The 24,282-nt window shown below is 38.6% G+C and overlaps 1 protein-coding gene and 1 pseudogene across 2 annotated transcripts in view; one reads left to right on the top strand and one right to left on the bottom strand.

Moving 5' to 3' along the window:
- The window catches only part of FARS2 (phenylalanyl-tRNA synthetase 2, mitochondrial), a 596,483-nt gene that overhangs the window by 547,101 nt on the left and 25,100 nt on the right, over positions 1–24,282 (bottom strand). The gene's annotated exons all lie outside the window — the stretch shown is intronic.
- LOC101434187 (ferritin light chain pseudogene) lies at positions 13,054–13,568 on the top strand (annotated as a pseudogene).

The raw sequence follows: 24,282 nt of genomic DNA, 5'->3' as shown, positions 1-24,282 counted from the left end.
CTGGAACAGAAGAGCCCCAGCCCCTGAAGTCTGCTCGCACCAGGCCAGGGGCCCCTGCAAGTCACAGGAAGAAGAGAAGGAAAAAGGGCCACTCTTGGGTCCTGGGAAGAGAGCCAGGGTCGGAAGAGGAAATACTGCAGCTGGGAAGGAACAGGCCTGGGGCAGGATTTGGACCCCTCCGTGAGCAGTTCTGAGCACCAGAACAGGATGGCAGTGAGGAGGAGGCCCTGCTTTCTACTCCTCGATCTTTCCACTCCCTTTTCTTTTCTTCCTTCCCTTACGAATTTTATCACTGCTGCTGCTAAATCCACAGCAAAAGATTACAGTCCAATTCTGCACAAACAAAGCTGCCTGAAAGCCAAATTAGGCAAAGGAAGTGCCTCTGGCTCCACTTGCAAAATCAAATATGAACATATGCTAAAAGGAATTTTCCAAACTCAGGACATTTCCGTCTTTACATTGTAAAAAAAGACACCAACACCTAATCTTGCTAGAACTTCACGCATGGCCAACCGCAGAGACTGGGTGACAGCCAGATGTCCTGTGCTCTGCGGACAGGGTGGGATCTGGGGCCCCGAGGCAGCCTTTCTTCTGAGTTGAGCCTGACAAGGGCAGGCATTCCACCTTCAGGGATCACAGGGAAACGGCGCTTCTCAAGTCATACCAATGTTAACTTGGAAATTATTTAAGGTTAAATACTACACACACATATAGGTTATATATCTATGACTGTATAGTATATATCATCATATATATAATGTACACACATATACATACATTTGTTTTATATAGAGAGGGCAGAGAGACATGGGTAACGAAAGGGACTTTATTTTCTGAATAGAAATATTTAACATCACGCCTTTAAGAGAAGCACCGACAGTAAATCAGATTATAATTTATGAACAAGGGAAAAAGGAGCAATGAGCCCTCCTTGGAAATAATGAATTCAATGTTCCTTTCAAATGAACTTTGCAAGCCTGCAGAAATGACAGTACAGCTAGAAAAGAGTTTAGTGTCTGCAAATCAATTAGTTAGGGAAGAGGAGCCAAAAATCGTTAGGTTTAGCCCGGAGAAGAAGACACAGAAGAAGGGCACAGCTATCATAACACCTGAAATGCTATCATGCAAAAGGAAGGATAGACGTGTGCAGGGAGCTGGACGAGACCATGGGTGGGAAGGAGAGAGGAAAATGTAAGCACCGTATTCCCTACACACGAGCTTTCTCAAGGATTAGGGCAGATGCCGGTGTGAAGCTCCCTGCACACCCTGAGATGGTGAGACTTCAACAGCACAGCCCACTGCTGCCAACAGACTGCAGGAGATCCTCCAGCCTGGCCTGCGTAGTGCATTTTACCTGTAGGGGTGTCTGCCCCAGCCCCCTGCTCTAGAGCTACTGCTACCAAACTGCTAGGGGCGAGAATCACCAAAGCAGTCTTTCCTGAATACAAAAATGCAGCCTTCAATTCAAGGAATATATGTGAGCACCTTCTAAGCACTCAGATTAGCTCTTGATTAGCCTCCAGGCCCACCCAGAGATTCTAATAGGCGTCTACTAGGAGTTGAGAGCAGGATTGTGCTGACACAGACAGTGCAGCTGGATGTTTTTCCTGAGTCTCTCTGGGCCTTCCCTCCCTTCTCTTCTCTGACTTCTCCTCTAGCAGAGGCCACACCCCTCCTGATTTACTGATTCCAGTCACCTCCCAGGCATAGCTCCCCTTAGCCTCTTTGATCCTGGCATCAGGACACTTCTCACCCTTGACTGCTTCCCCGCCCAAAACAAGCTTCCCTCTCTTCAAACGGGTCTTTTCCTCCACCTTTTCTCTTCAAATGGGTCTTTTTCTCCACTACTGCAGATTGCTATCTTAAGGAATGTTGGAGAGAGAGGTCCAGGTTACCACATCTCAAGGCCGAGCTAGCAAGAGCAAGGCTCAGGTGGGGGAAACAGAGGCTCCACCCATGAGGAGGTAGAGAATCTACAAAGGAACAGAGAGCTCAGCTTCCAGCTTCACACTAAGAGTTACTGATGATCTTTGCAAAAGCTGTTAAAGTGATACATAATATATAAACCATAACATTTATCAGTCAAAATGCAATTTAAAAATTCCAAATAAACATTTAACAAACAGAATCCAGAAGCCACTAAGAGAACATTACACTATGGCCAGTGGGGTGGTGGCTGGCAGTCATACTCAGAATGAAAAGATAATTCAAAAAAGGAAACCTATTCCTCTATTTCACCCTATGATTCAAAGAGAAAAATCAAAGGATCAGCACCCCAAATGCTCCAAAGGCAAATCACAAAATTTAGCATTCACTCTTGAAAAGCAAACTAAACTTTTAATAAAATAGGAACAGACTGTTGCCTTAATGTGATCCCAATACATCAGCCAAAACTCCAGAATCAAGATTTATGAGAAATCTCTATAAAAACATTCAATGAAAATCAAGAATCAGATAGAATTTCCCTTATCATTGCTTTCAATGTTTACTCTGAAAGTATTGACCAATGTAGCTAGATAAGAGAAAACATAAAATATACAATTTAGAAAGGAAGAGTGACAGAATATTTGGCAAATAATACGATTATATAACAGAAAACTCCTTCCTTCTCCTAAAAAACTCATAAAAATGCATGACAAACCAACAAGAGAATTCAGTATGACAGCTGGGTGCAAAATTAATATGCAAAAATTAATAGCTTTCCTATATGCAAAAAGATCAATTAGAAAATAATGAAATTAGAGATCCAATTCTCAATAACAACAAATAAGATGCAAGATAAAATACTCCGAATAAACTTAATAAGTAAACAAGTTATTTATGAAGAATAATGTCCAAATATTACCAAGGGACATAAAGGAAGACCATATAGTGCAACTGCATGGCCTATTATATAGGGCATTATTCAAAAACATAAATTTCTGAAGTAAAACTACCTGGGTTCTAATCCCTACTCTGTAACTTACTTATTGGGCAAGTTCTTTCACCCCTCCATGTCTAAGTTTCCTAATCTTTGAAACGGGGACAACAACAAGATTGTTGTTAAGTTTAAATGAGAAGTTACGGAAAAAGCTCTTAAAACAGAGTCTGGAACATATTAAGAATTCAGTAAATGTTTGTCATTATCTCAATTCTCCACAAATTAATTTCTAAAACTAACAGGCTTCCAATAAAAAAACCAACAGGATTTAAGTTGGACTTAGAGAAGCAGATTCTAAAATCCATATTTAAAAATCAATTTGCAGGAATATCCAGGAAATTTCCAGGAAAAAAAAAGAGTAATTAATGTTGAATTATTACTGCCAGATATAAAACATGTTACATAGTTAGAGTAATTAAAATGGAGCTGTACTGGCCCTCAGATTAATGAGACAGATCAGACAACCTAGAAACAGACATAAATACATGTAAAAATTTTGCTTATAATAAAGGTGGCAGTGCATCTTAGCGGAGGAAGAAGAATGAATTATTCAGCAAATGGTGTAGGAACAACTGGGTACCCATCTGTAAAAATGTAAAGTTGGAATCCTACATTTCCTTTAACTAAAATAAATGCCAGATGGATAAAGATTTATATGTAAAAAGAAGAAACAAAATACTAGAAAAATATGTGTAAGAGGTATTTCCTTGTTTTTAATAATCTTAGAGAGTGAAAGATCTTTCTAAGTATGACACAAAATTCAGAAACCTTGAAAGATTGATGGATCATATGCATGGCAAAAAAATATCATAGTCAAGGCTAAAATTAAACGAGGAAAAATATTTGCAACAAATATCATAACTAATGGGCTAATTTCCTTATAATATATAAGTACTTATATTCAATAATCAGAATTTCCCTTATCACCACAATTAATTTTTTCTGAACAAAAGTACAGACCAACTTATGAACAGAGAACTGAGAATTGGCTAATGACAGAAAATTCCCCCAAAAAGGAATTAAAAATGTCTCTTAAAAATATGAAAAGATGCTCACACTTACTCATCAGAGAAATGCAAATTAAAATAACAATTAGATATCATGTATAGACAGATTGGCAAAGATCAAACTGTTTGATAACATACCATAGGTGAGTGTTTAAGAAACAGGCACTACTGATAAAACCTCTACTGTAGAGCAGACAAAGCTCAATGACTGAGTGCCTACTTCATACATATAAGGTCTCAGGTTCAATCCCTCGTACCTCCTAGAAGATATATATAAGGTATATATGGGGAGCAGATGTAGCTTAGTGGTTGAGCTCCTGCTTCCCATGTACGAAGTCCTGGGCTCAGTCCCTAGTACCTCCTAAAAATAAACAAACAAAAACTAAAACACCTCTATGGAAGACAAATCTGGCAATTTTAAAATATACGTATCTATTAATTCAGCAATCTCATTTGCAGTCATTTAAGCCTGTAAATACATTTGTTTGTACATGTGTAAAATGACATATGAACAACAGTATTTACCAAACTATTTGGAAAAGCCAAAAACTGGAAATAACAAATTTCTATTAATTGGGGACTGGCTAAGGAAATTAAGAATGAGGCAGCTCTACATGTATCGATATATAATTTCTCCAAAATATATGATTCAGTGATCAAAACAAGATTCTGATTGGTGTGCACGGGAGATAACATTTTTTTTAAAAAAGAACATAAACATAGTTTATACATATAAACACACATAAGAAAGTATCTAAGAAATTGCTAAGAGCAGTGATGCTAGAGGGGGTAGCAGGTGGCTGAGTAACAAAAGCTAGAGAGAGGCTTACTTTTCATCATATGCACGTGACTTTCTACTCAACCTCGAGACTTCCCTCTTCCCTAACATTCAATCAATTGGGAAGGCCTGTGAATTCTATCTTCACATCTCTGCCATTTTGTCCTCCCTTTCCATTCTTACCATAACCCACATAATTTAGAGACCCTCAGTAATTTCCTTCTAGAAAAACACAACAGTCTTTAGCCACTTTCCACTTTGAAAAATTACTTTCTTGGATTTGCTTTAGGCACTGTTGCTGGACTGAGCATCCTTCCTAAAGCACAGTTCTACTAAGCTTCAAAAGGTTCAGGGTTCCACCTGGCCAACGAAGTGCTCCACAAGGAGTCCACCTTTCTCCCCAGGGGACTACAGTCCACACTCCCACTAAAGAGAATTGTTCACAAGCCCCAGCTCTGGCAGTTGCCTCCATCTAGGATGGCCTATTTCATGCACTTCTCCCTTCCCTGTGTCCATCTGGTAAAGTGGTGTGTGGCCCTCGGCATGCCTTCAGGATGTGGCCATTCCCCGCTCTCCGGCCTGCGGAGCTGTGTTTCTTTTACAGCCCTTACAACAGACTGCCTTCCATGACCACCACCTGCAGCTTTCTCCTCCCTCAGCACCCATGCTTACAGTTAGTCTCTCAACATGAGGTTCCATCTCCTCGGTCCTTAGTCGGCTGGGCATGTGGTGTATCCATAGTAACACAGAACAAGTCATTTGATGAAGATAATACTTTATCTTACAAGACTATGACTTTCTTCAAATTCCCAAAATAATACTTCTTAAATGACTCAAAAGTCACCTTGAATCCACAAGTTTAAATGTGCTCATCTTGCATGATTATCCAATGTTCACAATGGTATTATACCGATAAGTTAGGAGGTATTAAAAAATATGAAATAACAGTTACTGATTCTTTCTACCTGTCTCAAAGGACACTGGTCAAAAATTCAGACTACAGGGCAGCAGATATAGTTCAAGCGGTTGAGCGCCTGCTTTCCATATACCAGGTGCCTGGTTTGATTCCCAGTACCTCCTAAAAACAAACAAACAAAAAAAAAACAACTCTCATTGGTGATCAGATATACTTAGTGATTGAGTGCCTGCTCCCCATGTACAAGGTCCTGGGTTCAATTCCTGTGACCTCCTTAAAAATTTCAAACTACAGAGCCCAAGCACATGACAACACATATGCAAAGAAGCCCATTTTACCACCTGTCACTTAAAAGCAACAGAGTTAGTGTTTTCTTAAATGAGAAAAATGATCTGGCTCATAAAGTTACTGATATCTAGGAGCAATAACTAAATTGAGTTTCAGGTCCTTAACAAGAAGCTACTACCATTTGCCAGAATAGGGCAATTATGCATTTAGTTAGGTTGAGGCTATATTAAAAGAGGTGATTTCTGTGGATTCACAGATCGCACCACTACACATTGGGATGGGTATAGACAACGGACAAGAATAAAAAAATCCATCATGAAGCATCCCTTTTAAACTTTGTCTTTATTTTTAAGACTGTAAAATATGGAATTTGTATTTCTACTTTCAAGACTTGAAAAAAAAGGTTTCAGGATTTTTCTTTTAAGAAAAGGCACTAAAAATTTAATCTAAATAGAACATCAGCAGTTTACTTTCAATCTGATGGCTTTTATTAATTATTAAAATTAAAAATGTTAATTTTTTAAAAGTCTACCTCCATCAAAAAGTGCTAACATACTATTCAATTTTAATCAGCTAATTATTATTATTATTTTTTAATCCTCCTCATTCCTTGAAAAGCTTCTAGCCCTCCAGGACCAATCTATGCTGAATAGTCACAAGGCAACTGTTGTATAAATACCTGCTTGCAATTGTTAGCCTGGCAAAGCAAGTTGCAGAAGGCAAGAATGCAAAACAAACCCAACCTTTATTTCCTGAAGAATTCTCCCTCAAACTAAAACCCAGGAGCCAATTGATATAATACAATTAAGAAAACAAAAATTAAAAGTAAACAAAGAGATTCACTTCTACTGGGGAGGCTCAGCTAAAATGTGTCTCATCCCAATCTAGGTCAAATAATTCCTGATTGATACCCTTACTTATGGAGGAGTTGTACAGTCTTTACTTTTCACTTGAATTTAACCATCATGTTTCTGAAGCAGGCAACCCATTAAGCACTCATTAGGCAAAATTTCAAATTTACAGGTTAAATTAAGTGAGGCACAGAAGGATTTATGAGAAGAAAATGGAAGACATGGCCCAAGAAAAGCAATATATCAAAGTCCCAGAAGAGACACATGACTTGAGACAACTAATTAGTGAGATGCACACAAATTTTCAAAATCAAATTAATGAGTTGAAAGACAATATGGCTAAAGAGATAAATGACATCAAGAAGACACTGAGCAAGCACAAAGAACTGGAAATCCTGAACAGAAAAGTAACAAAGCTCATGGGAATGAAAGACACAATACATGAGATTTAAAAAAACACATTAGAGACATACAATAGCAGAATCAAAATGATAGAAGAAAGAATAAGTTATACTGAAGACAGATCAGCTGAGAGAATAAAGAAAAGAAAGGTGAAAATTGAGCAGGAGCTCAGAAAGTTGAATGACAACACAAAACACAACAACATATGTATCATGGGACACATATTCTCCTAGAAGGAGAAGAGAAGGGAAAGGGGACAGAAAGAATATTAGAGGAAATAACTGAAAATTTCCCAACTCTCACGAAAGAAATGTACATGTCCAAAATGCACACCATACCCCAATCAGAATAAATTTGAAGAGACCTACTCCAAGACATGTGCTACTCAGAATGTCAAATGTCAAAGATAAAGAGAAAATTCTCAGAGCAGCAAGGGAGAAGCAAACCATCACATACAAGGATGCCCAGTAAGACTTAGTGCAGATTCATTATCAGAAACCATGGAGGCAAGAAGACAGTGGTATGAAACAATTAGGATACTGAAAGCGAAAAACTGCCAGCCCAAAACTCTTTATCCAGCAAAACTGTCCTACAAATATGAAGGTGAGTATAAAATATTCACAAACAAACAGAAACTAAGAGATTTCATAACAAAGAATCCACCTTGGCAGTAAATATTAAAGGAAGTCTTAGAAACTAAAAGAAAAAAGACAGGAGAGAGAGGACTAGAGGAGAGTATAGAAGAAAGAATAGCAGAAAGGATAATCAAAAGAGTAAAATGACAAAAATATGATATGACATATGAAAACCAAAGAATAAAGTGGTGGAAATAAATAATGCATTTACAGCAATATCATTCAGTGTGAATGGATTAAACTCCCCAATCGAACAATACAGGCTGACAAAATGGACAAAAAATATGAGCCATTCATATACTGCTTAAAAGAAACTGACCTTAGAACCAGGGATACAAACCCACTGAAAGTGAAAGGTTGGAAAAAGATACTCCGTGCAAACAGTAACGAAAAAAGAGCTGAAGTAGTAATAACTATACTAATATCAAACAAAACAGACTTTAAATGTAAGAAATTTACAAGAGATACAGAAGGCCATTATATATTAATAAAAGGCACAACCACCAGCAAGAGATAATAGTCATAAATATGCATCTAACAGGGTGCCCCAAAATATACGAGACAAACTCTGACAAAACTGAAGGGAGAAATAGACATCTCTACAATAATCACAGGACACTTCAACACACCTCACATCATTAGATAGAACTAGACAGAAGACCAACAAGGAAAAAGAGAACTTTTTTTTTTAAGATTTATTTATTTTATTTCATTTCTCCCTCCCCTCTCCCGCCCCAGTTGTCTGTTCTCTGTGTCTATTTGCTGTGTGTTCTTTGTCTGCTTCTGCTGTCAGCGGCACGGGAATCTGTGTTTCTTTTTGTTGTGTCACCTTGCTGTGTCAGCTCTCCGTGTGTGTGCTGCGCCATTCCTGGGCAGGCTGAACTTTCTTTCGCACTGGGCGGCTCTCCTTATGGGGTGCACTCCTTGCGCATGGGGCTCCCATACATGGGGACACCCCTGCGCAGCACGGCATTCCTTGCACATATCAGCACGGCGCGTAGGCCAGCTCCACACGGATCAAGGAGGCCCAGAGTTTGAACCGTGGACCTCCCATGTGGTAGACGGACGCCCTAGCCACTGGGCCGAGTCCGCTTCCCAGAAACAGAGAACTTCAACACTATGATAAATGAGTTAGACCTAACAAGACATATACAGAATGCTGCCCAAACTCAGTGGGATATACATTCTTCTCAAGGGTCCATGGATCTTTACAGGATAGACCACATGTTAGGGCACAAAGCAGTTCTCAATAAATATAAAAAACTGAAATTATACAAAGCACCTTTTCACATCATACTGGAATGAAACTGGAAATCTATAATAGGAAAGTGGTAAATACACAAATGTGTGGAGGCTAAACAACACACTCCTAAATAATTAGTGGGTCAAAGAAGAAATTGCAAGTAAAATCAGTACTTATATTGAGAAAAATGAAAACTTATCAAAACTTATGGGATATAGTGAAGGCAGTCTTGAGAGGGAAATTTATAGCCCTAAATGCCTATATTAAAAAAGAAGAGCTAAATTCAAAGATTTTAACTGAACAACTAGAGACACAAGAAAAAGAACAGCAAACCAATCCCAGAACAAGCAGAAGGAAAGAAATAATAAAGATTAGAGCAAAAATAAACAAAATTGAGGAAAAAAAACAACAAAAATAGAGAAAATCAACAAAACCAAAAGCTGGTCCTTTGAGAAGATCAATAAAATTGACAAACCCCTAGCTAGACCAACAACAAGAAAAAAAGAGAAGACGCAAATAAATACAATCACAAATGAAATGAGGAAAGTTACAACTGACCCCACAGAAATAAAAAAGGTAAGAGGATATTATGAGAAACTGTATGCCAACAAATTAGACAACTAGAAGAAGTGGACAAATTCCTAGAAATGCACAAACAACCTACACGGAGAACTTAACAAACCAATCACATTAAAAGAGACTTAATCTGTCATCAAAAATCTTCCAGCAAAGAAAAGTACGGAAGCAGATGGCTTCAAAGGTGAAATATAACAAGCATTTCAAAAAGAATTAACACCAATCATGTTAGAATTCTTCCAAAAAAATAGAAGAGGAGGGAAATCACCAACACATTTTATGAAGCCGATATTACCCTAATACCAAAGCCAGATAAAGATACTAAAAGAAAAGAAAATTACAGACCAATCTCTCTAATGAACATAGATGCAAAAATTCTCAACAAAATACTTGCAAATCAAATCCAACAGAGTATCAAAAGAAATATACACACGATCAAGCGGGATCTACTCCTGGTATGCAAGGCTGGTTCAACATAAGAAAATTAATCAATGTATAATAATATACTACTTTAACAAATTGAAGGAAAAGACCACGTGATCACATCAATTGACACAGAAAAGACATCAGACAAAATCCACCATTCTTTTTTGATAAAAACACTTCAAAAGATAAGAATAGAAGAAAAATTCTTCAATATGATAAAAAGCATATATAAAAAACCCTCAGCCAACATTGTACTCAATGAAGAAATGTTGAAAGGTTTCCCTCTGAGATCCGGAACAAGACAAGGATGGCCATTGTCACCATTATTATTCAATATTGTACTAGAAGTTCTAGCTAGGGCAAATAGACAAGGAAAAAGAAACTTAAAGACATCCAAATAGGAAAAGAGGAAGTAAAACTGACTATTCGCAGATGACATGACCTGTATTTACAAAATTCTGAAGTAACCCTGACAGGGCCTCTGGAGCTAATAAATGAGTTGAGCAAAGTGACAGGATACAAAAGCAACACGTAAAAATTAGTAATGTCTTTGTACACTAGTACTGAACAACCTGAAGAGGGAATCAGGGGAAAAATTCCATTTATAATAGCAACAAAAAGACTCAAATACCTAGGAATTAATTTAACAAAAAAGTACAGGACCTATATGCAGAAAACTACAAAATAATGCTAAAAGAAATGAAGACCTAAACAAATGGAAAGACATTCCATGTTCATGGATTAGAAGACTAATTATTGTGAAGATGTCAATCCTACCCAAACTGATTTATAGATTCAATGCAATACCAATCAAAATCCCAACAGCTTACTTTACAGAATTAGAAAAGGCAACTGCCAAATTCATTTGGAAGGAAAAAAAGCACTCAAATAGACAAAAGCATTCTAAAAAAGAAGAGTGACATGAGAGGAATTTCACTGCCTGAACTTGATACATATTACAAAGCTACAGTGGCCAAAACAGCATGGTACAGCTTAAAGATAGATACATCGATCAGTGAAATTGAATTGAGAATTCAGAAATAAACCCTCACATATATGGTCGACTGGTTTTTGACAAACCTATCAAGTCCAGTCTCTTCAAAACAGTCTCTTCAAACAAATGGTGCTGGGAAAACTGGATATCTATAACCAAAAAAATGAAAGAGGACCTCTATCTCACTCCCTATACAAGAATCAACTCAGAATGGATCAAAGATCTAAATATAAAAGCCAGGACCATAAAACTACTAGAAGAAAACGTATGAAAACATCTTCAAGACCTTGTAGTAGGTGGTGGTTTCTTGGACCTTACGCCCAAAGCACAAGTAACAAAAGAAAAAAATAGATAAATGAGACCTCCTCAATATTAAACACTTTTGTACCTCACAGGACTTTGTCAAAAGGGTGAAAAGGCAGCCAGCTCAATGGGAGAAAATATTTGGAAATCATGTCTGATAAGGATGTAATATCCAGGATATATAAAGAGATGTTACAATTCAACAATAAAAAGACAAATGACCCAATTTAAAAATGGGCAAAAGATGGGAAGCAGATTTGGCTCAATGGATAGAGCATCCACCTACCACATGGGAGGTCCAGAGTTAAAACCCAGGGCCTCCTGACACATGTGGTTAGCTGGCCCACATGCAGTGCTGATGTGCGCAAGGAGTGCCATGCCATGCAAGGGTGTCCCCTGTGTAGGGGAGCACCACACACAAGGAGTGTGCCCCGTAAGGAGAGCCACCCCACGTGAAAAAAGTGCAGCCTGCCCAGGAGTGGCGCTGCATACACAGAGAGCTGACACAGCAAGATGACACAACAAAAAGAGACACAGATACCTGGTGCCACTGACAAGAATACAAGCAGACACAGAAGAACACACAGTGAATGAACACAGAGAGCAGACAACTGTGGGGGGGTGGGGAAGGAGAGAGAAATAAATAATTTTTTTTTTTAATTTAAAAAGGGGGGGGGGCAAAAGACTTGAACAGACATTTGTCCAAAGAAATACAGATTGCAAAAAAACACATGAAAAAATGCCTAACATCACTAATGATTAGGGCAAAGCAAATCAAAACTACAATGATATCATTTCACACCTATCAGAATGACCACTGTTAAAAAGACAGAGAACTACAAGTGCTTGAGAGAATGTGGAGAGATAAGAACATTTGTTCACTGCTGGTGAGAATGTAGAACGGTACAGTCACTGTGGAGGACTGTTTGTTAATTCCCAAAGAAGTTCAATACAGACTTGCCACATGACCCTGCAATACCACCACTGCGTATATACCCCTAAGAACTAAGAGCAGTGACACGAATAGACATCTGCCCACCTATGTTCATAGCAGCATTATTCATAATTGCCACAAGTTTGAAACAACCCAAGTGTCCATCAACTAATGAATGAAAATAAACAAACTGTGGTGTATTCACATGACAGAATATTATACAGCTCTAAGAAGAAATGAAGTTGTAAAGCCTATGACAACATGAATAAACCTGGAGGACATTACATTGAGCGAAGCAAGCCAGACATAAAAAGACAAATATTATATGACTGCATTACTAGGAACCAAATATATTGTATAACATATTGTATGATTCATACAAAAAATTTTTGTATGTACCCAGTACATTTAATTGAGAAATATATGTTTTCATTCAACTGTATTTTCTTTTTATTTTTTAATTATTGCTTACATTTTCAATTATTAAATGTACAAAATAAAGTTTAAAAAAATTGTGGTGCAGTAAACTAGTCCATGCTCCATTCTGGAGTGATACAGAAATAATAACAATTATCACCATTACACTCACAGGAATGGATTAAGATTAAGAACATGTTTTTCTTGGGTGCATAACTGCAAATCAGCACACTTCCTCTTCAGTCTCCCACCACCCTCCAACTTCCTCTCCATTTACAACCTCCAGGACCAGCTTCTCTGCTATCCCCTGCTTTTAGAACCAGCTAACACCATTTTTTGTGGTTAGTGCCTCCTTGGCCAGTCATGAGCTCCCAGGTCAGTCAGAATTATTCCACTGAAGTGGAGGCCTCTATCAGTCGCCTGATCCACCTGTATCTGCAGGCCTCCTACACCTACCTCTGATGGGGCTTTTATATTGACCATGAAGAAATGGCCATAGACGGTGTGTACCATTTCTTCTGTGAGTTGGTGAAGGAGAAGCACTATGGAACGAAATGTCTCTTGAAGATGCAAAACCAGCATTGCTGCCCTCTTTCATTACATGCAAAAACCACTCCAAGACAAGAGGGGCCAAACTCTGGATAGCTGCCACGGCCCTGGAGAAGAACCTGAACCAGGACATTTTGGATCTGCATGTCCTGGATTCTGCCAACACCCACCCTCATCTCTGTGACTTCCTGGAGAGCCACTGGCTAGATAAGCAGGCCATACTCATCAAAAAGATGGGAGACAATGTGTGAGCAACCTCCAGGCTGGCTGGCCCACATGCCAGGATGGGCAAGTATCTCTTTGAAAGGTTCACCCCCAAGTATGACTAGGAGCCTCCAGAGCCCAGAGACCTTTTGGGGGCTCCTTTGCATTCCCACTTGCAGTTGGGCTTCTGTCTGAGCCCTCTCTCCAGACAGGAGGCACTTTTTTTTAAAGGAGGTACACGGATTAAACCCAGGACTTCATACATGGGAAGTAGGCACTCAACCACTGAGCTACACCCGCTCCCCAGGAGGCATCTATTTAAACCAGGTACTTGCAGGCCTCTGACTAGGCTGTGAACCAAATGTAAACAACAAAGCTTTTTACAGGGGAAAAAAGCAAACTACAGAGAAAATTAACAAAAACCAAATGTTGGTTGTTTGAAAATATCAAGAAAATTGATCAAATTCTAGCCATATTAATCAAGAAAAAAAAGTGAGAACAGAAATTACCAAAATCAAAAATGAAAGAGATATCACTAGATTCTGTAATCATTAAAAGGATATTAACAGAATATTATGAATAACTTTGTGCCAAGATGATCTGACAATTTAGAATAAATGTGTTTGAAAAACACAACTTAGGAAAGCTAACACATGAAGAAACAGAAAATATGAAAAGCCCAATATTTTTAAAGAAATGGAATTCTTTATCAAATACCTTCTCACAAAGAAAACTCTAGGCCAAGATGGTTTCACTGGTGAATTCTATCAAGCATTCAAGTAAATAACATGAAATCTTTCAAATTTGAGACAGTCATATGTTCTGAGCTGGGGAATGATCCTTCAATATACATTGTTAGTTTAAAAAAAAAAAAGCAAAGTGCAAAATAGCAAAACAGTACAAGTAGTATTTTCTCAATTATGCGAAAATAAAGAGATATATACGTGCATTTCTAATTATAAAGATCCCTGCAAAGACATACAGTTGTCTAAGAAAGAAGGGATTTGGGCATCTGAAATGAAGAGTGAGAAATAGACTACTTTTTCACTCTGCCCGCTTTTACATTACTTTTTTTCATATAAATAATATAATTTTTTAAAAAGTTAAAAACCTAAAAAAAAAAAAGAAAAGGCAAAGATTGGCAGGATGGATTAAAATGCGTGACCTAACCATATGCTGTGTTCAAGAGTCTCACCTTAAATTAAAAGACATCAGGGGAGTGGTTGTAGCTCAAGTGCTTGAGTACCTGCTTCCCACCTACGAGGTCCTGGCTTTAATGCCCGTACCTCCTAAACACAAACAAACGAAAAAACCAACTGCCACTGGGGAGCGGATGTAACTCAGTGGTTGAGTGTCTGCTTCCTACATATGAAGTCCTGGGTTCAATCCCTGGTACCTCCCCTGAAAAAAACAAGACATCAGTAGGTTAAAAATGAAAGGATGTAGAAAAAATATACCATACAAGTAGTAACCAAACGAGCTGGGATTACTACACCACTATGAGAAAAAAATAGACCTTGAGTCAAAAACTGTTATAAGGGACAAAAAAGAGCATTAGATTACATACATAACAGCATATATAGTATGCTTTTAACAGTAGCGCCCCAAAATACATGAAGCAAATACTGACAGATTTGAATGGGGAAATAAATGTCATATTAATAGTAGGATATTTCAATATACCACATTCAATAATGGATAGAATATCTACACTGAAGATCCACAAGGAAATAGAAGACTTTACCAAAGGCAATGCCCAGAGGGAAGTTTATAGCTCTAAATGCTTGCCTTAAAAAAGAAAAAAGCTCTTAAATTAGAGAACTAACCCCAAAGCTAGAAGATCTAGAAAAAGAAGAGCCAACTAAACCCAAAGCAGAAGGAAGAAAATATCAAATATTAGAGAAGAGATAAATAAAAGAGAATTTTTTAAAAAGAAAAATAGAATTTAAAAAAAAAGTTGGTTCTTTGAGAAGATCAGTAAAATTGACAAACTTTTGCTAGATTGACAAAAAAGGGGGGCACATAATTAAAATTAAAAAAAAGTGGGAACTTTACTACAAAGTCCACAGAAATAAAAATGACTATAACAGGACACCATAAACAACTATATGCCAACCAATAAGAAAACCTAGGTGAAATGGACAAATTCCCAGGAACACACTGACTCAAGAGGAAATGTAAGATCTCAACAAACCAATACCTAGTAAAGATTTTGACTCAATAATAAAAAACCTCCCAAAAAAGAAAAGTCCAGGACCAGATGGCTTCACAGGGGAATTTTACCAAACATTCCTAGAAGAAATAACACCTATCCTGCTCAAACTCATTCGGAAGGGTCAGCATCACCCTCATACTAAACCCAGATAAATATACCACAAGAAAGAGTATAGGCTGAACTATATAGTTGATTGTGGTTAAAAGGGTTAATTTTAGGTTATATCTTTGTTACTAAAAATTGTTTTCAAAAACGTAGGACTGTATAGCATAGTGAACCCTATTATAAACAATGGACTATAATCAACAGCACAGGCCATGCGCAGTGCTGATGCGCGCAAGGAGTGCCGTGCCACGCAAGGGTGTCCCCCGCGTGGGGGAGCCCCACGCGCAAGGAGTGCGCCCGTGAGGAAAGCAGCCCAGCGTGAAAAGAAAGAGCAGCCTGCCCAGGAATGGCGCCGCCCACACTTCCCGTGCCGCTGACGACAACAGAAGCAGACAAAGAAACAAGACGCAGCAAATCGACACCAAGAACAGACAACCGGGGGAGGGGGGGAAATTAAATAAAATAAATAAATCTTTAAAAAATAAATAAATAAATAATCAACAGCACAATTATAAGAATGCTCTTCCATGAATTGTAACAAATGTACCAACTAATCCAAGGCGTTAATAATAGGGTGGTATTTAATGAATTATTTTTCTGTAAACCTACAACATCTCTAATCGGAAAAAGGAATAAACAAAGAATGCAAGAAAAATGCAAAGATAATACCACATGATAGAATGTCCCTGAGGACATAAGATCTTCTTCCCCTATGCTACGTACTTCCCAAATAAACTAAAAGGGCACATATTACATATTATAAAACGAATTGAACACTTGGTACTGCTTTTAGAAGGCCATTTCAGCTTTAGAAATTACCTGTTTAACAGCATTCAATGGTAATAATTTTACATATCAGAAACTAATAAGGGAAGCGGACTTGGCCCAATGGATAGGGCGTCCACCTACCACATGGGAGGTCCATGGTTCAAACCCCGGGCCTCCTGACCCGTGTGGAGCTGGCCCATGCGCAGTGCTGATGCGCGCAAGGAGTGCCCTGCCACGCAGGGGTGTCCCCCGCATAGGGGAGCCCCACGTGCAAGGAGTGCGCCCAATAAGGAGAGCGACCCAGTGCGAAAGAAAGTGCAGCCTGCCCAGGAATGGCGCCGCACACACGGAGAGCTGACACAACAAGATGATGCAACAAAACGAGACACAGATTCCCGGTGCCGCTGATAAGGATAGAAGAGGTCACAGAAGAACACACAGTGAATGGGCACAGAGAGCAGATAACTGGGGGGTGAGGGGGGTGGAAGGGGAGAGAAATAAATAAATAAATCTTTAAAAAATAAAAAACTAATAAAACCACATTCTCTAGATCTGTGTTATCCAATACAGTGGCCATGAGCCACATGTGTCTTTAAATTTAAATTCATTAAAAGTAAACAAAAATGCAGTTCCTCATTTACAGTGACCACGTTTCCAGTGCTCCAAAGCCACAGGTGGCCAGTGGCTGCATACTGAAGAACGTAAATATAGAACATGCACATCATCAAAGGCCTAGCGGACAGCGCTGCTCTAACTAAGTGGATCTTCTGAAACAATCACAGAATTTTCATTCACTCATTCGACAAATGTTTATTGAGCTCCTCCTATGTGACAAGCACTGCACCAGCTGCTGGGCAAATGGCAATGAGTGTAATTTAAAGTCTACAAAGGAGATAAATAGAAACCTAAAAATTACAGGAGAGAATAAAGAAGAATGGCCAAGGAAGACCTGAGGAAGTAATATTTAAGCCAAGATTAAATAGATAGGCCATTCCAAAGGCAGAAACAGTTTCTGGATATAAGGACTGGAAGTACCAAGATACTCAGGTGGGAAGGGCTTAGCATGTTCTAGAAACTGATTTTAGGTTCATTTTGCAGCTGTCTCATTAAACTAGAAATACCAAGCAAGCATTTAGCTGACACCCAAGTCCATTCCAATGGAAGTCAGACAACAGTCTATATTTTATCCAAGGCAGCTCTCCTTCTACCTCTAAATCACCTGTCATTTTGTCATTTCATTTCTTGAAGCGCCAACTTCTGAGTGGGCAGGCAGTGAAAGAGCAATTAATTTTGTTACTTCTTAGCAGAGGAAAAATGGGCTTCAGAGAGGCATCTGAAATTACTGTGAGTTTTAACTAGCTGCACTCTTCCAGGCCACTATTAGGATGGGCAATGAAGAAGTTTTCATCACAGGGTGAGGAATCGGCATTTGAGGGCAGGTCGCCATGATTTATGCCAAGGGCAAACGACTCATGCCGGCTTTGCACAGCCACACGCTACCGTGCCCTGACAGCAAACTGGGGGGGGGGTGATCCCTCTCCCAGGAAAAGCAAGTGGAGGACACCACGGCACTGCCGCTGCCCCACAGGGCTGAAAACACCCCTGGCCTTCTGACTGGTCTGAACAGGAAACCAAGCAGCAAGAGAATGTGCAGCAACCTCGGTGCCTCTGCCCACACACAAGGACACTTCTCAGCCTGCTCTTTTCACCTTCTCCCTGCCTCTTCAAAGTGGCTAGGAGACTGTCACTTTTCCTCCAGTTGCTTTCTAAGATTAGATCTCTGGCTACACTAATTATAGCACATCCTCCTCAGACCAGGTCCCTTTCAAAGGACCTACAGAAGGCCTGCGGGGTGCACCCAAAGGGCTCTGAGCAGGGCCTGAGGCAAGAGGGTCTGAGCATGGCAGCCACTTGTTCTCCTGGACACACAGCGCCCCCGGGGATGACTGAGAGGCCCCTTCCTCTACACTTGGTGACCAAACCACCTAGGCATTTCCCATCCCACTGCGTTTCTTTCAGAAAGAGGAAAATAGAACCTGTTTTGTTAGAGATAGCTAAAGTGTTCATAGGAAAAAAGAAGAGGGGAGGGCATTTCATATAAAATTAATTAAAAGTCAATGTGGAGGGAAGCAGCTGTGGCTCAATCGATTGGGCTCCCACCTATCATATGGGAGGTCCTGGGTTCGCGTCTCGGGGCCTCCTTGTGAAGGCAGGCTGGCCCACGCCTGTGGAGAGCTGGTGAGGCAAGATGACGTAACAAAGGGAGATAAGCAGACACAAAAGAACACACAGCAAATGGACACAGAGAGCAGACGGCAAGCAAGCTGCAAGGGGGGAGGGAATAGATAGATGGATGGATAGATGGATGGATGGATGGATGGATGGATGGATGGATGGATGGATGGATGAATAGATGGATGGATAGACAGATAGATAGATAGATAGATAGATAGATAGATAGATAGATAGATAGATAGATAGATAGATAGATAGATAGATGGGGAAAGTTCAAGAAAAAATTCAATTTGGAAACTATGCTACCCACACCAGGTTTTGATTTTTTTTCAACATTTAATGAATAAAACACCAATGCTGGGAAGCACCTGTGGCTCAAGCAATTGGGCTCCCCTTTACCATATGGAGGACCCAGGTTTGATCCCAGGATCTCCTGGTAAAAAAAAGAAAAAAGGTGTCCCAGTCCTGCGTGGTAAGGCGCAGTGCCCTAGGTAGTGAAGCGAAACACCAAAAAGACAATGCTGAAACCAGATAGGAAAAACAAAAAACAAAAACACCAATGCAAAGTAAACAAAACACAAGTGAGATTGAATAGACAAAGAAGATAACGTCAAAGAAAATACTTAAAATCCACATGTGTCATAGCATCCAGAGAGACATTTCTGCCTAAACATATTTCAGTAAGTAAAATTAAACTACTCTCAGATAAAATGTCATTAAACATTTTGAGTAAAAGGCCTTGTAAATACACTTTAGTTTACTATATACTGAAAAAAACATAAGCTTCCCACAATATGTGAGTTAAAAACAACCACAAAAAAAAACCTAAAACCTATATTCTCCTCAGTCGCAGCCACTCAGGGCAACAACGCCAAGCCCTCCCGACACATGCTCTTTATTCGAAAAAATCAAAGCTGAGCAGTGAAACATGTTCTTAATCTTTACAATGTCCTGGGGTATAAGGGCCCAGCAGGTAATTTCCGTTCCATTTTAGACTGAAGGAAGGAAAGGAGAGGGTAATTTGGTCACAGATCAAACCGGCTGGGCCAGAGGCCACAGTGAACCCTCATCTTCTACCACTATGATCAGCGCTTTCAATAGCTAAAAATGTCAACAGGTAGTAACTGTTTCATTTGAGGTTACAGTTTAAATTAATTAGATATAGTACAACTTTAAAGAGGAATTATTTTAGTCCAAACAGAGCAGGACACAAGATGTAGACTCACAAGAACCCACTCAGTTCAACACTTCCTTCATTTATGAAACGGGGGTATCCAGAATGAACTTGGAACAAGAATAATCCTTAAAAATAGGGTGGGGGAAGGAGGTAGAAATGAACAATTTGGTGTTAGGATTTTATTGAAGAAAAGATTTCTTGAGTAAGGAAAAAAAAAAGCCAATGTTCTTCACTATTATGAATAAATTAAGATACATAAAGATTCAATAAAAAACTAAAAGCCCTATAAATATCTTTCAAATATTAAATACATTCATTTCTAAACCTGGTAAATCCGATAACATAAAAACAGATTCTAGCTTCAATACTGCCAGCATCTTTTATACACACTATATAGATTATTTGAGAAATAATCTAACTTTAAAAATAAATGCATAAAGCACTTAGAAGTAAGCATTCCTGAACTTGAACAAGTTTTGTTTTATTTCCCTTGCTTCTGAACTGTACCTTTCAACTAAATAAAGATTTGTTATTGTAACTGAAAAAGTATACACAATCATCCATTTAGAATTGACAAACATTTTCTTTTCCTCAAAAAACAAAACAGAAAAACACAGCCATTCCAAAACCCCTGGGTCTAAAATTTAGTTTGTTTTAAAAGCAACCAATTTTTCAATTCTAACCTGCCACTTTAATGTTTTGGTTTCTTTTAAGTCTTTTGAAAAGTCAAAAATCTACATGTGACAAGTGAAAAGTACCAATTCATCTGAAGAAAATACCCTGAGCCAGTCGCTGCCTACGAATGTAAAAAGCCTGGAGTAGTATTAAGTTGCATTCACTACCTGCATGGGTATCCTCTTCAGTCACCATTTAAGCAATGAATACCAGAAAGGTGAAGTTAATTAGAGTAGTTTCTACTTAAATTAGGCTTAAACACCACTGGAGGATAAATTATTGCTAACTTACACAGCAGTATTCTGAGGTTGACTGAGGTATATATATAGTGAGAAGCCCGGCTGCATTTTATTTCAAGGCATAATAATGGCATATATTTGTTCCTGTACTGCTTGATTTATAGACACAAGAAGAGACAACACAGCAAGGGATCTTTCTGGCTTCTTCTGATCCCATGGGAAATATGCACACAGCCCGGAGGACATCTCCCTCCTAACCTGGACTGCTTTCCACCCCACCGGCCAGTCGCTCCCCTCATTACACTGGCCTTCTTGACCTGATTTAAGTCTCCTAAAAACAGCATATTTGGGGGTTTTGTGGTTTTGTTTGTTTTAATATTTTTGCACATAGGCCTATGTTTATTTGGAGGGATAAAATCAACATGACCAAGAGGAGCTTGAATTCTGGAATACTTTAAAAGAAATGAAACAAATTCACGAATATTTACTGTGAACTTATTACTGAACAGAGGTGCTAGGCTGTCTTCTATTGGGGAAACAGAAGAGGAAGAAAAAGTCTTTGCTCTCAACCATTTAACAAGTTCAGCTTTGCAAATTGGTTATGGACAGTTACTGTGATTTTATCAGTCACATATCAGTTTTGAGTGCACACTAGACCTACTTGGGAAACTGTTCTAAAATATCTGTCAAGGCACCACATCTAGAAATTTCTATTTAATTGATATAGGGGAATGCCCTTGTATCAGTAGATTTACAAGCTCCAGGTGTATTGTTAACGAGCAGCCAGGATCAGGAAGCCTTGCTAGAAACTGACAGCCCACAAATTCCCACCACAGCTGAGGCCCAAAGGTCACCCTGATTCTGAAAATGTCAAGGGTTGTTCAGTTCTTCCTTGGATTTCATGAAACACCTAACATCCAACCCATAAATTTCCTTTTAAGTTTCATGTTCCAAAAGACTGTTTCTGTAATTTAAGGAGTGTTTCCTTAACTAATATACAACCATAACTTAGGATGCTATAAGCACCTTTAGATAGCCATTTATTAAATTATCCAGATTTCTCTATAATACCACCTTCACTATAAATCTGTCCATGTGAAAATTCCCTTTTGGATTAGTCAAAATGTTATTTAACAAAAATCTTATTTTGAAAAAAAAAAGAAAGGAAGAAGCAAGAAATGCTGGTCATTTTCAGAGGACACCTGAAACTATCTCCAAATTCTCTATACAAAGTTTTGCCAAGATCAGTTCAACAATACACTGCTAAGATACAAATTCAGGCCTTTGTATATGCAAAATTATATATATTTTTTATACATTTGCTGTTACAGTTTGATAGACTAAGGCAGCTATGTTAGTTAATAAGACGGCTGGTTAAATGAGGTAGCAAGTCTTGGCATAATATTAACTGTCACATATTTCAAGATTCTGGACAGTATCAATTCTAAAATTTGCCTCAGGGAAGAAAGGTTCAAATAAAGGACTTATTTTGTCATAAACATGGGTTCTCCCTCATGTACAAGAGGCTTACCAAGAGAAACTTTGAGCACACCTAGCCCACAGTCAACCGAGGTGTTCCCGGAGCACCTGATGTGCCCATGACAATGATCCTTTCTCAAGAGACCTACATCATCCAACAGGATGCTTTGCGATGGCCCTATGGTTAAGAATTGGCAATGACACCCCTGCACGGGGCAATAAGCATGGGTTGGGGGCAGCTTCCGTTATTTCAGTCAGTTGTTTGACTTGAGAATGACAACAGTGATCTTCCATGCTGGTGACACATTAGAAGCCCCTGAAGCTTTTTTTTTTTTTTTTTTAATTTTTACTGTGGTAATATATAAACATGGCATTTCCTGTTTAACCACTTTCAAGCATACTGAATTCAGTGGTGTCAATTACATTCACAATGTTGTACTACCATCTCTACCATCCAAAATTTTTCCATGACACCAAACAGGAACTCCCTACTCAATAAGCAATAACTCTCCATTCCCTACCCCTGGTAACCTATAATCTTTCTGTTTCTATGAATTTGTATATTCTATATTTTTAATATAAATGAAATCATATAATATTTGTCCTTTTTTGCCTGGCTTATTTCACTCAACATAATATCCTCTAGGTTCATTCATGTTTTCACAAGCATCTCAATTTCATTTCTTCTTACAGCTGAATAGTATTCCACTGAATGTATATACTACAGTTTGTTTATCCATTCATCTACTGATGGCCACTTTGGTTGCTTCCACCTTTTAGCTACTATGAATAATGCTGCTATGAACATTGGTGTACAGATATCTGTTCAAATTCCTGCTTTCAATTCTTTGGGGTCTATACCTTGAAGAGAGATTGCTGGGTCATATGAGAATTCCATACTTAACTTTCTGAGAAACTGCTAGACTGTTTTCCACAGTGGCTGCACCATTTTATATCCCATCAAATATGCAAAAGGGCTCACAATTCTTTACATCCCCAACAACACTTGTTATTCTCCATTTTTTTAGCCATTCTAGTAGGTGTGAAGTGGTATCTCAGTGCGGTTTTCATTTGAATTTCTGATATTAGCATCTTTTCACATGCTTACCGGCCATTTGTTTATTTTCTTTGGAGAAATGTCTATTCAAGTACTTTGCCCAATTTTTAATTGGGTTGTCTTTTTGTTATTGAGTTGTAGGAATTCTTTGTATGTTCTGGATATGAAACCCTTATCAGACAAATGATTTGCAACTATTTTTGTCCCATTCCATAGGATATATTTTCATTTTCTTGATAATATCCTTTGATGCACAAAAGGTTTTCATTTTGATTAGGTCCAATTTATCTGTTTTTTCTTCTGTAGAGCATACTTTCAGTGTAAAGTCTAAGAATCCACTTCCTAATACAAGGTCCTAAAGATAGCCCCTTTTTTTTTTTTCAGGAGTTTTATAGTTTTTCTGATGCTTCTTAAAGACATTGTTGTGGGGTCCAGCCTGTTTCTGATTGATATGGTATGGGTTGAACCCGTTATCAGTATTTTTTGAAAAGTTCATGTTGTCTAATGTAAAGACAGGGTGAAAAAAACCACTGGACTGTTGAAACTAGAAAGTTATTCATCTGTTTGCTGTTGTAGTCTACAAAAAACTCAGAGACAGAAGTTCAGATTAAGACAAGCTGAAAGTTCTGAACTCTAAGCTTGGTTACATGACTAAAATCCCAGTCTCTCTTCTAGACAGAGGGAAGGCAGCTTATGAATGGGAAGAACTTAAGCTTAAAGACAGGCAGTTCAAATCCCAGCTCCACCATTTGCTATTTGTGTTTTCCTTGTCCCATTCACAAAAGTTCCTTCAGCGTCATTTATCCCACATATAAAGTGGGGCTCATTATATCTCCCACACATGAGATTTACCAAGATTAACAGAAATATGAAACAATTAGTACAGCAG

This window comes from Dasypus novemcinctus, chromosome 22 (genome assembly GCF_030445035.2).
Source record: "Dasypus novemcinctus isolate mDasNov1 chromosome 22, mDasNov1.1.hap2, whole genome shotgun sequence".
Taxonomy (NCBI): Eukaryota; Metazoa; Chordata; class Mammalia; order Cingulata; family Dasypodidae; genus Dasypus; species Dasypus novemcinctus.
This window is presented reverse-complemented; position numbering and strand designations above follow the sequence as displayed.